The sequence below is a fragment of the Misgurnus anguillicaudatus genome, chromosome 14, assembly GCF_027580225.2.
Source record: "Misgurnus anguillicaudatus chromosome 14, ASM2758022v2, whole genome shotgun sequence".
NCBI classification, from domain to species: Eukaryota; Metazoa; Chordata; class Actinopteri; order Cypriniformes; family Cobitidae; genus Misgurnus; species Misgurnus anguillicaudatus.
The window spans coordinates 2,320,174-2,337,517 of NC_073350.2; positions in this window are offsets into that span (position 1 = coordinate 2,320,174).

The window sequence follows — 17,344 nt, forward strand, 5'->3', positions numbered from 1 at the left end:
AGTTATCAAGTTTAAAAACACAGCTGCAATACCTCGAGCAAACCGAAACTGGTTCAGGTTTTTGTTTTAAACTTCACAGAGTCACAGTGTGTTGGGCTCTCTACACAACAATTTCAGTTACTTTAGGAACTCTTTTGTTATAATTTTGCAACCACACTACGTTTGGTTAATTCAATTACTTAAGAATCTTAACAGAAATTATAACAATTCCAAACAAAGTTTCTTTTAACTTGAAAGTCTCACTACTTTGGAGGCCATACTCCTTTGGGCCTAAACCTTTGCTACACCAATACTCACAAATAAATTAAAATATAACACTGTCACAGTTAGGGGTGGCACGGTTCATGAAAAAAATCAGAACCGCTCGGTTCGCTTGTCTCGGTTCGGAGCGCGTGTGTGTCGTACGGTTCAACGGTTCATGGCATGCGCAATGTATGTAGCCTCGTGCCCTGTATGTGACCTTAGATAGCGTGTTCCCCTTTCGCGAATAGCGCGAAAGAAGAGGTGACTGGTGTGGAGAGTGAGTGCTGCCGGTCATGTTACGTGTATAAATGGCAAGAGGGAGAGAAAAAGAAGTCTGCCCGCAGTTGGAGGATGCTCCAGCGTCGTATAAGTTTGGTGTGTGGAAACATTTTTTATTTCATGTTACCTATGATGACAGCGGAAATAAAACAATAGATACAGCCACACGCGACAGCCTTCTCTCCGACCATTTATCTAATCTGAGGTAATGAACACTGTTTTACGTCTTTTCGTATTCAGTGCTATTTTTAGCCTTTCGTTGATAAAACGAAAGCGGCTGATTTCCGCGTAGTTTCATTTTGCTAGCGTGTGAAAGTTGCGCGATCTTATTTCATAAACTGCCCCTTAAAGTAATCAGGACAGAAATGGTCAAAAGTGGACAAAAGAGACGGATTTAAATATTACAGGTGTAAACGTTATGTTTCTCTCTCGTTCACATATACTCTCTGCAGTATTTAAACAGCCTCTCAGTTATAAATCGTAAAGCTACACTGAAGTTGGCATTTTGATAAATGCAAGTTATCTTTGTGTGCTAAAAATGCACACAAAGTTCATGTAGATGGCAATACACATTCTCTTTTTTGCCAAATAAATGAAAAGCATGTTGAAATCATCAATGTCTTCCCTCTCGCTGTGTCAAAATCTCGCCTGGCTTTCCTCAGGGATGTTCCCAATAATGTGCTTAAAGTCAAATTCAGTTTGTGCATGATTACATGATATAACTTTTTTTAATACTGTATCCTAAATTATGGATAATTAATACATTAATAAGATAATACATTTCTGGAGTGTTAAAAAAAATAACAACAGGAACCGTACTGAACCGAGAACCGTGATACGAACCGAACCGAGGGTTTTGTGAACCGTGCCACCCCTAGTCACAGTACATCGGACAAAACCACACTACGTCGGGCTTCTGTGTTATATTTTAAAACTATCTAGCCACAGTACTTCGGGCTTACAACACCATATATCACGTTTAAAACTCTGCTTCAGTACGTTGAGCAAAACCACACTGCTTTGGGTTTTTAGTTTTAAACTTCACAGAGCCACCGTGCGTCGGGCTCTCACTACAAGAAGTTTCAGTTACTTTAGAAACTCTTTTGTTATAATTCTGCCACCACACTACGTCGGGTTGTTCAGTTACTTTAGAATCTTAACAGAAATTATAACAACACAACACCATGTTTCAGTTACTTTAGAAACACACAAACTTAAACACTTTGCTTCAATTACGTTAGAAACAAAAATTCCAATACAACTCTGCCACCACACTGCGTCTGGTTAATTCAGTTTCGTTAGAATCTCAAACAGAATTGTATAAAATAGGCTTAAGAACTCCTCCTGCTAAATTAAACAAACTAAGTTCCTTCCCCTCCTTACAATTTTCTTTTCTAGATTTTTTTAAACGATGGGGTTCCCTAAAACAAAAAACAGCATTAAAGAAGAAAAGTCAGTCTTTCTTACCTTTCCCCGCTTTTTTTGGAAATCCCTACTGGCTGGCTTGCCAGTGTAAGAAAAAATGATGAGGACGTAGAAAATCTTGATGAAAGTAGTTTATTGTGGTAGCAGTGACAAAGCACGTCGTACTTTGGGTTCAGCAGAGTCAGATTGAACCCTGAGCAAAGTCAGTCTTAACACTTTATAGTTTCAAACCTGTTTTTCCACCCCTAATGCTAATGAAGTATCCCTTTAAATGTAAATTAAGACTAATACTACAAATGACCTCTATGTCTCCCACTGTGCCCAAATGGGTCATTGTAGTATCCAACTGTTTGCTTAACCAAGTGATCAGATAATGTTTAGATAGATGTCTTTCTATCACAAGCCCTCTTTGACCTGTGTTGGTTCAAGAAGTCTCACATTTGCTCCCATCCTACTAAGAAAATATTACTTCAGGTTATATTATTGTATTGCTTGAACTGAGATTACCTTTTATGATTATCAAGCCTTTTAGAGGGGTGAGCTTTATTCAACAGCTAAATTGGAGTGGAATCTTTGACAATCTTTGCTGACTATAAATTCTTACAATATCATAAAGAGCGATTTCATATGCACGTATGGAATATTTTGATTGCTGCAGTAGCTAACAAGACATGCCGGGCTAACTCTAAAAAGAACTGCTTAAAAGATATTTACTGCTTACACAAACCTGCAGTTCAGTTGTTTTAACTACCAAGCAACTACCTCAGGCAATATTAAACAATCAATTTTTGTATTTTTATCCTGATGCAACATTTATCTGTAAAATATGACTGTATTTAGTACTCCGATTTGCTGATGTGATGCTTCAACTTAATCACTTAAAGACACTAAAGAGAAACCACTAATGTTTTGCCAGCATGTGATGATGTGAGGTGCTTTATTAGATCAGAATTACTTGCTACAGACGTGAAGAGACTCTCTCTTCATGGGCATAAGTTGCACGTTCATAAACATTCTTGCTTTTCACCTCAACGATGGAAAAGTAACGTTTGTGCTTTTTATACTTTGTGCTTGCGTCCGCTACCTTTGGTTTTGAGATCGTTGGACTTGCCATTGGTCTGTTATTGCGGGTTTGTGCGACTCGGAAGGGATGGATTGCAGTGCGAGAACCGGGCTGCATGTGAGTGCCTTGGATGGGGCGATGCATGCTTTCACGGCAGTTTCCAAAAGTTTCCAACCACGCCAGAAAAGATTGCTAGATTTGTATGAGGGGCCGTACAAGCCAAAATTAATTATGGAACTCTCACTCACATACATTCTCCTTTCACACACATACATCCTTCTTTCACTTACATACATTCTCCTTTCACGTACATACATTTCTACTCTCTCACACACATGTATTCTCCTTTTACACACATACATTCTTCTTTCACACACATACATTCTCCTTTCACATACAATATTGTTCAAAATAATAGCAGTACAATGTGACTAACCAGAATAATCAAGGTTTTTAGTATATTTTTTATTGCTACGTGGCAAACAAGTTACCAGTAGGTTCAGTAGATTCTTAGAAAACAAATGAGACCCAGCATTCATGATATGCAGGCTCTTAAGGCTGTGCAATTGGGCAATTAGTTGAATTAGTTGAAAGGGGTGTGTTCAAAAAAATAGCAGTGTGGCATTCAATCACTGAGGTCATCAATATTGTGAAGAAACAGGTGTGAATCAGGTGGCCCCTATTTAAGGATGAAGCCAACACTTGTTGAACATGCATTTGAAAGCTGAGGAAAATGGGTCGTTCAAGACATTGTTCAGAAGAACAGCGTACTTTGATTAAAAAGTTGATTGGAGAGGGGAAAACCTATAAGAAAGGTGCAAAAAATGATAGGCTGTTCAGCTAAAATGATCTCCAATGCCTTAAAATGGAGAGCAAAACCAGAGAGACGTGGAATAAAATGGAAGACAACCATCAAAATGGATAGAAGAATAACCAGAATGGCAAAGGGTCAGCCAATGATCACCTCCAGGATGATCAAAGACAGTCTGGAGTTACCTGTAAGTACTGTGACAGTTAGAAGACGTCTGTGTGAAGCTAATCTATTTTCAAGAATCCCCCACAAAGTCCCTCTGTTAAAAAAAAGGCATGTGCAGAAGAGGTTACAATTTGCCAAAGAACACATCAACTGGCCTAAAGAGAAATGGAGGAACATTTTGTGGACTGATGAGAGTAAAATTGTTCTTTTTGGGTCCAAGGGCCACAGGCAGTTTGTGAGACGACCCCCAAACTCTGAATTCAAGCCACAGTACACAGTGAAGACAGTGAAGCATGGAGGTGCAAGCATCGTGATATGGGCATGTTTCTCCTACTATGGTGTTGGGCCTATTTATCGCATACCAGGGATCATGGATCAGTTTGCATATGCTAAAATACTTGAAGAGGTCATGTTGCCCTATGCTGAAGAGGACATGCCCTTGAAATGGTTGTTTCAACAAGACAATGACCCAAAACACACTAGTAAACGGGCAAAGTCTTGGTTCCAAACCAACAAAATTAATGTTATGGAGTGGCCAGCCCAATCTCCAGACCTTAATCCAATTGAGAACTTGTGGGGTGATATCAAAAATGCTGTTTCTGAAGCAAAACCAAGAAATGTGAATGAATTGTGGTATGTTGTTAAAGAATCATGGAGTGGAAAAACAGCTGAGAGGTGCCACAAGTTGGTTGACTCCATGCCACACAGATGTCAAGCAGTTTTAAAAAACTGTGGTCATACAACTAAATATTAGTTTAGTGATTCACAGGATTGCTAAATCCCAGAAATTTTTTTTTTGTACAAAATAATAATGAGTTTGTATAGTCAAAGGTAGACACTGCTATTTTTTTGAACACACCCCTTTCAACTAATTGCCCAATTGCACAGCCTTAAGAGCGTGCATATCATGAATGCTGGGTCTTGTTTGTTTTCTGAGAATCTACTGAACCTACTGGTAACTTGTTTGCCACGTAGCAATAAAAAATATACTAAAAACCTTGATTATTCTGGTTAGTCACGTTGTACTGCTATTATTTTGAACAATACTGTATTTCTAGCTCAAGCAAATACACAAACTTATATAAGGATTTATTATTTTATTATACAAGGTCATCTGTTGACTGCTGAATATAAAACCCCTTCAATATAGAAGTCCAGTCAGCAAAAAAAAAAAAAAAAATAGAGTACCGGCGCTTCTTTTGGGCCACTAAAAGCACTGGCTGCAGTAGCCCGGATTAGTGATAGTTTGGGTTTTATCATTTAGTTTAATTCATCCTATTTTATCCTACAGCAAGAACAGAAGGGATTTTGAATTTGAAAGTGAGATAAACGGGTCCAAAACAGACCCGGTCCTGATAGCAATAAGCTCCGGGGCGGATCCGTAACGGAACCGCTCCACAGTCAGTTGCTCTGGTCTGCATCCGTTGCGGATCCGTCCCGGAGCTTGAGTTAGACTTTTAATGAGTTAATTGCGGGTCCGCGGCATATATATGAATCAATTTGCACCACGGATGCGGAGCGGATGCAGCGCACACACCGGGTACGCGATCAGCCCTCATTGCGGATCCGTCACTGCGCGCAAGTGGACGCCGACACGGGTCCGTTTCGCGGGTCCGTTCCGGAAGCGCATCTCGCTAAATTTTTAACAGCGCGTCAGTTCTACGCGGACCGCAAGCACTGTGATTGGTCCACCAGAACCCCTCCCGTCAGGTAAAAAAACTGCGTCATAGGTATTTCCGTTTGTGACGGTGAAAACAAAGATGAGACAAATTGAGGAGTGATTTAACTCAAACTGCAACAAAAGTCGCTGTTTATTTACTTCCATCATTCCTGGTCTTCTCAAATTATACACAAGTTGCTGTTTCTTCTTCGTTTGTGGGTTAAATTGCCCGGTTTCTTCTTCTCTGACTGTCGCGCTGCTTCTGTGGTTACACGCGTGGGTACTGCCCACCAGCAGTCGCGCGTGTGTTTGCATGTCGACACGGACGACGACGCAAAAGTATAAATGAAAACCGACGCGGAACCTACGCCGTCGCTGCTACGCCGTAGGACCTACGCACGACTATAACGAGCCCTAAGACGATTGTTTATAGCTCTCTTTCAACTTTAGCGTAATGACAAATAACGTAACTGCCGTAAATGTTTTAAATTGAGGGCACGGAGGAAGCTTCATAAGACGCTTGGATGGTCTTATATTGTCCCATCGTCATTGTTAACGTGGGTAGACAATATGGCCATATACGGCATATATGGACATATTTACCAACCTAAAATTATTAAAGTACAGAGGCATACCAATATTTAAATTGTGAACTGTCGCTCAGTGAGCGGGGTAAAGTTAGTTCTGTCCTGGACACTCGCGACACACTCAGCACTGAACGGCAATGAGCCCAAAACAAAACATATTTATAAAAAGAGCAATGCTGATAATGTTCACAACCTTCATTAACATTGGTTTCTGTCGATATAATAACCACTGACCCGCAGATACCATCGCAATCTCAATTGTGCTGGAGAAGAGCTCTCTTGGCGGAGCCGCAAGTAAGGGACCGTGGGAAAGTGCAGGTTTTCTTGTTTTTTCTTATAACTTGATGAGCGGTGTTTTTGTAATAGCTTTTTTGTAAAATGTCCTATGAACAACAAACCAGTGTCATTCAATACTGGAGAAGAGGGGACAGCTTTCACAACTTCTATTTAACCCTTACTGGTGAAAAGAGGAACTGCATGTCTAACATTAACACTCTTTTTGTAATAGCGTTGTCCATCTGCGAGACAGACACATCAAACAAGTGTCATTCAGTACAGAGGGACAGGAGACAGCTTTCACAACTTCTATTTTAACCCCTACTGGTGAAAAATGGAACTGCATGTCTAACATTAACACTCTTTTTGTAATAACTTTGTCCATCGGGGAGACAGACACATCAAACAAGTGTCGTTCAGTACAGAGGGACAGGGGACAGCTTTCACAATATCTCTTTTTAACCCCTACTGGTGAAAAATGGAATTGCATGTCTAACATTAACACTCTTTTTGTAATAGCGGTGTCCATCGGCGAGACAGACACATCAAACAAGTGTCATTCAGTACAGGGGGACAGGGGACAGCTTTTACAACTTCTATTTTAACCCCTACTGGTGAAAAATGGAATTGCATGTCTAACATTTACACTCTTTTTGTAATAGCGGTGTCCATCGGCGAGACAGACACATCAAACAAGTGTCATTCAGTACAGAGGGACAGGGGACATTTTTCACAACTTCTATTTTAACCCCTACTGGTGAAAATGGAATTGCATGTCTAACATTAACACTCTTTTTGTAATAGCGTTGTCTATCGGCGAGACAGAGACATCAAACAAGTGTCATTCAGTACAGGGGGACAGGGGACAGCTTTCACAACTTCTATTTTAACCCCTACTGGTGAAAAATGGAATTGCATGTCTAACATTAACACTCTTTTTGTAATAGCGTTGTCTATCGGCGAGACAGAGACATCAAACAAGTGTCGTTCAGTACAGGGGGACAGGGGACAGCTTTCACAACTTCTATTTTAACCCCTACTGGTGAAAAATGGAATTTCATGTCTAACATTAACACTCTTTTTGTAATAAGGTTGTCCATCGGTGAGACAGACACATCAAACAACTGTCATTCAGTACAGAGGGACAGGGGACAGCTTTCACAACTTCTATTTTAACGCCTACTGGTGAAAAATGGAACTGCATGTCTAACATTAACACTCTTTTTGTAATAACTTTGTCCATCGGGGAGACAGACACATCAAACAAGTGTCGTTCAGTACAGAGGGACAGGGGACAGCTTTCACAATATCTCTTTTAACCCCTACTGGTGAAAAATGGAATTGCATGTCTAACATTAACACTCTTTTTGTAATAGCGTTGTCCATCGGCGAGACAGAGACATCAAACAAGTGTCATTCAGTACAGGGGGACAGTGGATAGCTTTCACAACTTCTATTTTAACCCCTACTGGTGAAAAATGGAATTGCATGTCTAACATTAACACTCTTTTTGTAATAGCGTTGTCCATCGGCGAGACAGAGACATCAAACAAGTGCCATTAATACAGGGGGACAGGGGACAGCTTGTTAGACATGCAGTTCCATTTTTCACCAGCTATTACAAAAAGAGTGTTAATGTTAGACATGCAATTCCATTTTTCACCAGTAGGGGTTAAAATAGAAGTTGCGGAAGCTGTCCCCTGTCTCCTTGTACTGAATGACACTTGTCTGATGTCTCTGTCTCGCCAATGGACAACGCTATTACAAAAAGAGTGTTAATGTTAGACATGCAATTCCATTTTTCACCAGTAGGGGTTAAAATAGAAGTTGTGAAAGATGTCCCCTGTCCCCCTGTACTGAATGACACTTGTTTGATGTGTCTGTCTCGCCGATGGACAACGCTATTACAAAAAGAGTGTTAATGTTAGACATGCAATTGCATTTTTCACCAGTAGGGGTTAAAATAGAAGTTGTGAAAGCTGTCCCCTGTCCCTCTGTACTGAATGACACTTGTTTGATGTCTCTGTCTCGCCAATAGACATTGCTATTACAAAAATAGTGTTAATGTTAGACATGCAGTTCCTCTTTTCACCAGTAGGGGTTAAAAAGAGGTATTGTGAAAGCTGTCCCCTGTCCCTCTGTACTGAATGACACTTGTTTGATGTCTCTGTCTCGCAAGATGGACAACGCTATTACAAAAAGAGTGTTAATGTTAGACATGCAGTTCCTCTTTTTACCAGTAAGGGTTAAAATAGAAGTTGTGAAAGCTGTCCCCTGTCCTCCAGTACTGAATGACACTGGTTTGTTGTTCATAGGACATTTTACAAAAAGGCTATTACAAAAACACCGCTCAAGTTATAAGAAAAAACAAGAAAACCTGCACTTTCCCCACGGTCCCTTACTTCCGGTTCCGCCAAGAGAGCGCTTTTCCAGCACAATTGAGATTGCGACGGCTTCTGCGGGTCAGTGGTTATTATATCGACAGAAACCAATGTTAATGGAGGTTGTGAAACATTATTAGCTTTGCTCTTTTTATAAATATTTTTTTATCCAAAAACGAATATCCAAAACAAAACTAACTTTACCCCGCTTACACAGCGAGGGTGATTTCGTTTTTTTTTTTTTAAGTAAATGTGCACCTCAGACCGTTCAATATGTATTAAACCAAGATGAAATTCATTTGCAAACTTGCAAAGACTTAATTCTTTTTAAGTTTTAAGAGGAATCTACAGAGCTCACGTGGTTTTATAAGAAATGGCTAACAGATAACATCTGGTGATATTGTAAAGGTTTATAAAAATAACTATTCACAACAGGGAACATCTGGTGACATTGTAAAGGATTATAAAAATAACTATGCACAACATGTAACAACTGGTAAGATTGTAAAGGTTTATATAATAATTATTCACAACAGGTAACATCTGGTCACATTGTAAAGGTTTATAAAAATATCCTTTCAGCAAGATCACCCTGCAATAAATTAAACACAGCATTATGAGAGGCATCAGGAGCTGATCCCAAGTGTATAGCTGGAAGCTGTTGATGTATGTACAGTATTGGTAAAGTGCACATGAATGCATTTTATAATAATAATGCATCCAATGTCAACCCTGTGTAGAGTTGAGAAATGTTGTTGTTTCTCAGCAGCAGTAATGTCCAATGGTGCCAGCTCAACACATTGGTGCAGTTTCCCAGGCAGGGCTTAGTCAGGGGTGCCCAAACTCAGTCCTGGAGGGCCGGTGTCCTGCAGAGTTTAGCTCCAACTTGCATCAGAGCACCTGCCAGTAAATTTCTAGTATGCTTAGTAAGACCTTAATTGGCTGCTTCAGGTGTGTTTGATTAGGGTTAAGCCCGGAATACACTGCACGATTTTTGTCCTCTTATAAGATCATTACCTTATCACACGTTCCGACATGTATCGTTTAAACTCGGGTACGAGAGGCATGTAGACTGTACGATGATGACACGAAAGCTTCGGCGGCTGCGTCACACGTTGCGCAACATCACCAGCATGCGCTCGTGGTAAACAAATACCGGTGTGCAGGTCGTAGTAGCAAACACACTGTGCGGTGATCATGCCGAATTTCTGACACTGCCAGAAAACTATCGTAGGCTATCTTTGGACGCAAGGCCGGGAAAACGTCCGTCTTTGAACCTCTCTCACTGTACGACATAGGACCACCGATGGAGAGCCACGATCACAGAAATCGCGACAATAGTGTCACAATGGCAATCTTTCGTCTGGGACAACCAATTATCGTGCAGTGTATCCCGGCCTTTAGAGCTAAACTTTGCAGGACACCGTTTGGAAACCCTTTGTTTAGATCAGGGTTAACAAACACACCTGACTATAATTTTTCAAAAATCAATATAAAATAAAAAACAATGGGGGGTAGACAGAACAGGTTGACAGAGCATTGAGAAGAAGTACAGCATTACATGAGGGAGGGTAGGTTAAAAAAAACAAACCCCCAGACTATGCTCCAAAAGGAGTACAGTTTGGGAACAGGGAAAAAAAACACCTCAGCAACATAAGCACATAGTCAGTACATCTTACAACATGAACAACACACAACTTGCAACACGATAGGGGGGAATGGGGGTTGGAGATAGCCCAGCGCAGGCAAGCAGCCATCCGGTCCTGCAGCCATGTTCGGCGCTGGTCTCAGACCCGTCTGTCCGGCTGGGGGGTACAAAGCGGCGAAGGCGAGGGATTTGGGTACTGGGTGGTGATTGCATATATATGTGAGTCTGTGTAAGAGTTCGTGTGTGTGTAGGCCTTCAGAGAGTCGCTTTGCCCGGCATCCCAAATCTCGGTGCCTCAGTCCGCAAGATGTTAAAGTGTTAACACAGCAAATTGCTATGGAGACGAGCTTGATTATGAGGTATGTTTGTTAAAGCTGGGTTAGAACTAAAATATGCAGGAGGGTAGTGATGTTAGGTTCTTGAACGAATCGTTCTTTTGAGCCGGTTCTCAGGAAGTAACCGGTCGAACCGGTTCACAAATCGAACTGAATCAAACGTTAGTTTTGGGCATAGGTTCCGGGTTGATGACGCAGGACGCACAGCCGAAATAGCACGTCGGACTCAAGAACCGGACGATTTTTGTCGATGATTGCCGAGGCGAGGATTGCCGACGATTCTGACGGATGAGTTGCTGACACTGCGTGTGAATCATCGAGGATTTGAATGAGCCTGTAGCGCGAAGTTTCTTTTTTTTATTAGTTTCTTGATATGCTTGTTTATTAAAAAGCTTTAGTTTTGGTACGATTTATTGTGCATGCAAATCATATTGTAGTTGTTTAAGGAAGACCAATGAGTTTAACACACAAGTGTATTTATTATTTGTACTTACACATCCGCAATTGTACATCACTTTTAGGAATCTTTTTCAAGTTGTAGGCTTGTCAAAACTGGTCAGTTGTATCTGGCATTTATTATTTATCATCCGCGATTGAAACTGTGACCACAAGCATTACTAACTTCTTGTGAATGAAAGGCAATAAATCAGCTATATGCCTTCACAAAAACGTTTTTTTTATGTGTTGACACAAACGACTTTATTTGAATGTTTCATTGATAGAGTTAATGCGAAGTGATGTCATTTCTTGATGACGTCAGGAACCGGTGAATCGGCTTTTTGAACCAGTTCAATGAGCCGAACTGTCCGAAATGAGCCGGTTCGCGGAAATGAATCGGACTTTGCATCACTACAGGCGGGTAGATCTCCAGGAACAGGGTTGGTCACCCCTGATCTAAACAAAGGGTTTCCAAACTGTGTCCTGCAAAGTTTAGCTCTAACCCTAATCAAACACACCTGAAGCAGCCAATTAAGGTCTTACTAAGCATACTAGAAACTTACTGGCAGGTGCTCTGATGCAAGTTAGAGCTAAACTCTGCAGGACACCGGCCCTCCAGGACTGAGTTTGGGCACCCCTGACTAAGCCCTGCCTGGGAAACTGCACCAATGTGTTGAGCTGGCACCATTGGACATTACTGCTGCTGAGAAACAACCACATTTCTCAGCTCTACACAGGGTTGACATTGGATGCATTATTATTATAAAATGCATTCATGTGCACTTTACCAATACTGTACATACATCAACAGCTTCCAGCTATACACTTGGGATCAGCTCCTGATGCCTCTCATAATGCTGTGTTATAATTTATTGCAGGGTGATCTTGCTGAAAGGATATTTTTATAAACCTTTACAATCTCTGTGACCAGATGTTACCTGTTGTGAAAAATTATTTTATAAACCTTTACAATCTCACCAGTTGTTACATGTTGTGCATAGTTATTTTTATAAACCTTTACAATTTCACCAGGGGCACGTTCAATCTCACACCGGTGCACAACGTTTTGCTACAGTTTCCGGGTTGAACGACATGTTTCCTGGAAATGATGTGCAACGGAATGCAACAGGTTTTAGAAGCGTTTTCTCTTGTTTGGTGGGTGTGTCAGAAATGTCGGCCCAATCAGCGGCAAGACGTATAAAACCACGCGGTAGTAAAGAGACAGCTCGCTCAATGGGTTCAAGTCAGTGGCGGATGCAGAACGTGACATATGGGTGGGCATGGATTAAGTCCGGGTGGGCCTGAATCTATGGGTGTCACTTTTGAATAAGAAACTATAACAAGTCTATAAAATTCGTCAAAACCTCAGAACACTAATTTAAACAGCATACACACACACCCGAACTGCACGTCACATTTTTGACATTATTGATACTTTAAATTGTAATGCAACGTGACATTTATTAAGCCTTTTTGGTAAAAAAAAATATTGGGCTCTCATAGCCTACAAAAAAGAACCTGCACACAGTGACAGGAAATATAAATGAACTCAAAAAAACCTTATACTTTTTTAAATAACCCATTAAAGTGTTTAAATAAATATGGCTACTAAATGCTTAAAATGAAGCTTCTAAGATCATATTCTCTTCATGCAAATCACTAAAAATATATTTTCGTTCTCACATATTTAAGTTAACTTACTAAATAAAGAAAGAAAAAGGGAATTGCTAGAATAATGTTAGACTCTGGGGTTAAACGAAATGACAAATAAATAAACATTTAGAGCAAGCCTACTCGTGAAGAGCGGAGCCGAGGAGCGCGCATATCAGACGTGAACGAAAGGAATAATGGATTTAATGCTTTCACTTCATTTCCTGACAGTTTCACTTGTTAGTGAGGATAGTAATGGCTACCAAGATGACGCCGAATTACATACAACATAATTACCTAACTAAATCTGAGAGAATGCAAACACATTACAATATTTTTTCCTCCGCCCGACGGCCAAGGCGCATCATTTTTTTTAGCCCTACAGGAATTCGCCATAGCCCGTAATGGACGTCGGGCAAGCGATTTTGCGAGGTTTGTTTTGTAGAAAGACTTTCTTTAAAGTGAATTTCGTTTTGTATAAATTGTATCTTAATATTAATCAATGTTTGATCAAACAATTGCCTCGATTTAATAAATAAGAAGCAAACCAAGAACGTCTGTGGTGTGGATTGAAGTGAACCCACTATATTTCCCAGCCTACACGTCTTTCTGCTTTTAATGCATTTCTTAAATTAATGTCTCAATTACACAGTAGGCTTATAGGTTGTTATGATAGGCTATTTGTTGCTTAAAAGCAATAGGCTATATTGGATAAAGTGTAGCAATAAACGTGGCGTGACTTATAGTGCTGCTATATCGCTTTATCAAACAACATCACTATGATCAGATGTTTTCTTTCTATTTTTTACCCCGCTGTCATATTTGTTGTGTGTTTATGTTATTGAGAGGAAAGCGCGCAGCACATATTTATAACGTGTTGTTATTCAAAATACGTTTTCTACTTGCTTTCAAAAAAGTTCTCAAAGTGATCATGGCTGAAAGCTGCTCGGGAATATTTCATTATAACGCAACATTCAACTGCTTTAATAGTTTTTAAATAGTTATCAGGCTTACTTATAATTTTACTGTTTTTAACATAACATGCAATAGATAAATTACACCACATAAAGTAGTATACATGTCTAACTATACAGAGTAGTATTTTTTACATTTCTGATTGGGCGGGCCAGCTGTCAATCTTGTCAAGTTGTCTTTCATTCTGGACGGCAAGGTCAGTGACTGTAACATTGAGGGTCTTTTACAGTATTAAACACACATTTATAACGATTTCTTTAGGCTTCAGAAACATTTAAAAAAGAACACAAAGAATGGCCTCTCAGCTACCGTAGTTGCAACTCTTGCGTCATCACAACAGGGCGTTCAACACATCGCCGTTTCTGTTTAATAAACATTGTGCAACGTTGTGCAACGTTTTGTCGGGGCTGAACGCAGCCCAGTTGTTACATGTTGTGCATAGTTATTTTTATAAACCTTTACAATGTCACCAGATATTACCTGTTGTAAAAGTTATTTTTATAAACCTTTACAATGTCACCAGATGTTCCCTGTTGTGAATAGTTATTTTTATACACCTTTACAATGTTACCTGTTGTAAATAGTTATTTTTATAAACCTTTACAATATCACCAGATGTTATCTGTTAGCCACGTGAGCTCTGTAGATTCCTCTTAAAACTTAAAAAGAATTAAGTCTCTGCAAGTTTGCAAATTAATTTAATCTTGGTTTAATACATATTAAACTGTCTGAGGTGCACATTTACTTAAAAAAAAAAACGACATCACCCTCACTGTGTAACAGTTCACGATTTAAATATTGTTATATGCCTCGGTACTTTAATAATTTTAGGTTGGTAAATAAGTCCATATATGCCGTATATGGCCATATTGTCTACCCACGTTAACAATGACGATGGATGAGACAATATAAGATCATCCGAGCGTCTTATGAAGCTTCCTCCATGCCCTCAATTTAAAACATTTACGGCAGTAACGTTATTTGTTATTACGCTTCTTCTTCTTCTTTTCCATTTTATTGGCAACCGCACTTAACAGTGCATTACTGCCATCTTCAGGTAGCATGGAGCTTGGACCAGAAACCTTTCTTTCTCTAAACCTTTCTAACCCCCCTCCCAAGTAAATCAAAAAAAAAAAAAAAAAAACACTTAGCTTTCCCTGACTCTCTCTATACTTCATCCACTACTTAATTCTATAATCCTATCCATATTTAATCCTACACTCTCTTCATTAAACCAGTACTATTCAAAAACTGAAACAACACATCCACCGTACTACTTTCTATATCTAGATCTAATATATTCTTTACTGTTAATTCTTTCCCTTCATTGTTCCACACTCCTTCTCTTAACACTTCTCTTTCTTCATCATATCCATTACAACTCATAATCACATGTTCTACTGTTTCACTCTGTCCACATTTCTCACACAAACCCGTTGGATGCTTATCTATTAAATGCAATGTTTTATTCAAACCTGTATGCCCCTCTCAATCTCGTAAATATACTTTCCTCTCTTCTATTTCTTCCTCTTTTCCTACCTTTTCCCACTTTCTCTTGTATTGCATATAAACGTCTTCCTCTACTCTCATTATCCCAATATTGTTGCCACTTTCCAATCACTTTCTCTTTTATTACTGATTTTATTTCTTTTATACACTCTAAAAAAACAAACAGTGCTATATAGCACCAAAACTGTTGATTTGAATCGTAACCATAGAAGAACCGTTTTTAGTGCCATATAGCACCGGTGAAGCACCTGTGTAGAACCATGTAGGTGCCATATAGCACCACTATAGCACCACATTTGGTTCTGCGTGGCACTATGTGGTTCTGCACAGGTGCTTCACCGGTGGTATATGACACTGAGAGCGGTTCTTCTATGATTACGAGCGGGGAACCACTTTTGGTGCTGTATAGCACCGTTTGTTTTTAGAGTGTACTATACTACTACATATGTGGTATCTCAATTTCTATTCTCTCATCATCTACTGCTTGCTTAGCTAACTTATCTGCTTCTTCATTACCTTTAATTCCTACATGTGCTGGTACCCATATAAACTGTACTTCTATCTTACTTTGTTGTCATTACGCTAAAGTTGAAAGAGAGCTATAAACAATCGTCTTACTATTAAACTAGCTATCGGATGTGCCGTGTCAGTTTAGCGGAAGTCGGACATCTCGCGGGATTCTGTGTGACTTGGACAACTTAAATTTCCACCCCCTGCTAAAACCCAGCAAACACAGAACGTTCCCCTAACGTTAGTTTTTGTTAATTTTTTTGTTAATTTTTTGGGAACCAAATAATAATGTTCTGGGAACGTTATTTTTAGTTTTTTTTTTGCAACCATAAAATAACGTTCCCATAACGTTGTAGGGTGGTTATTTTTAAATAACCTAAAAATAACTTATACAGAACGTTATTTTTTGGTTATTTTCTGGAACCATAAAATAACCTAAAAATAACTTAACCAAAAAATAACCATTAGAGAACGTTATGTATAAGTTATTTTTAGGTTATTTTATGGTTGTGTTTTTTTTAGGAAATGAAGTGAATGCATAATTAAACCCATCATTCCTTTAGTGTGCACGTCTAATATGGGCGTGCTTGTCTGCACGAGCTTACCGCCTTCTTCACGAGTACCCGCTTTATCTTGTGCTCAGGAAAAGTCGTTAATTTAAAAAATAACAGTCCTTTCGTTTTTACCTCAGAGACTAACATTATTTTAGCGGTTCTTTTGTCTCTTTCTTGATTTAGTAACTTAAATATGTGAGAAGAAATATATATACGAATGATTTCCAATCAATTTGAGGAGAATTTGAGGAGAATTTAATGTTAGAAACTTTTTATTGTCGTAAAAACGGATAGCCGACTAACTGTGGTAAGATCTTTTAACCTAAAGTGACTGATTTATTTGTCATTGCGTTTTAACTTCAGAGTATAACATTCTAGCGATTTCTTTTTTGTTTCTTCATTAGTAGCTTAAATATGTGAAAACGAAAATATATTTTAATTATTTCCATGAAGAGAATATGAAGTTAGAAGCTTTTGATTATTGTAAAAACTGAGAGAGAGATGCTGATTGTTGTTACAATGGAGAGGCGGCTGCTGTAAGGTCTGTTAAACTAAAGTGAATTAAATGTTTATATATTTTCAATAAATATCTGTTTTAAGTCTTCTTTGTTGTGTTGAAGTCACTGGTTATTTATATATTTGATAAAATATAATGCTATCTAAATACATAATATGTGGTGTGTTGAGGTATTTTTAAATAAAATAACCTGTGTTATACAATGGTATAATATTTTAATAGACATTTTTTTCCAGTAATAGCATAATTTAATTATTATAGATTTTGTATTAAATAATTTATTTTATTCCTGCTTATACGGAAATGTGTTTTACTTAT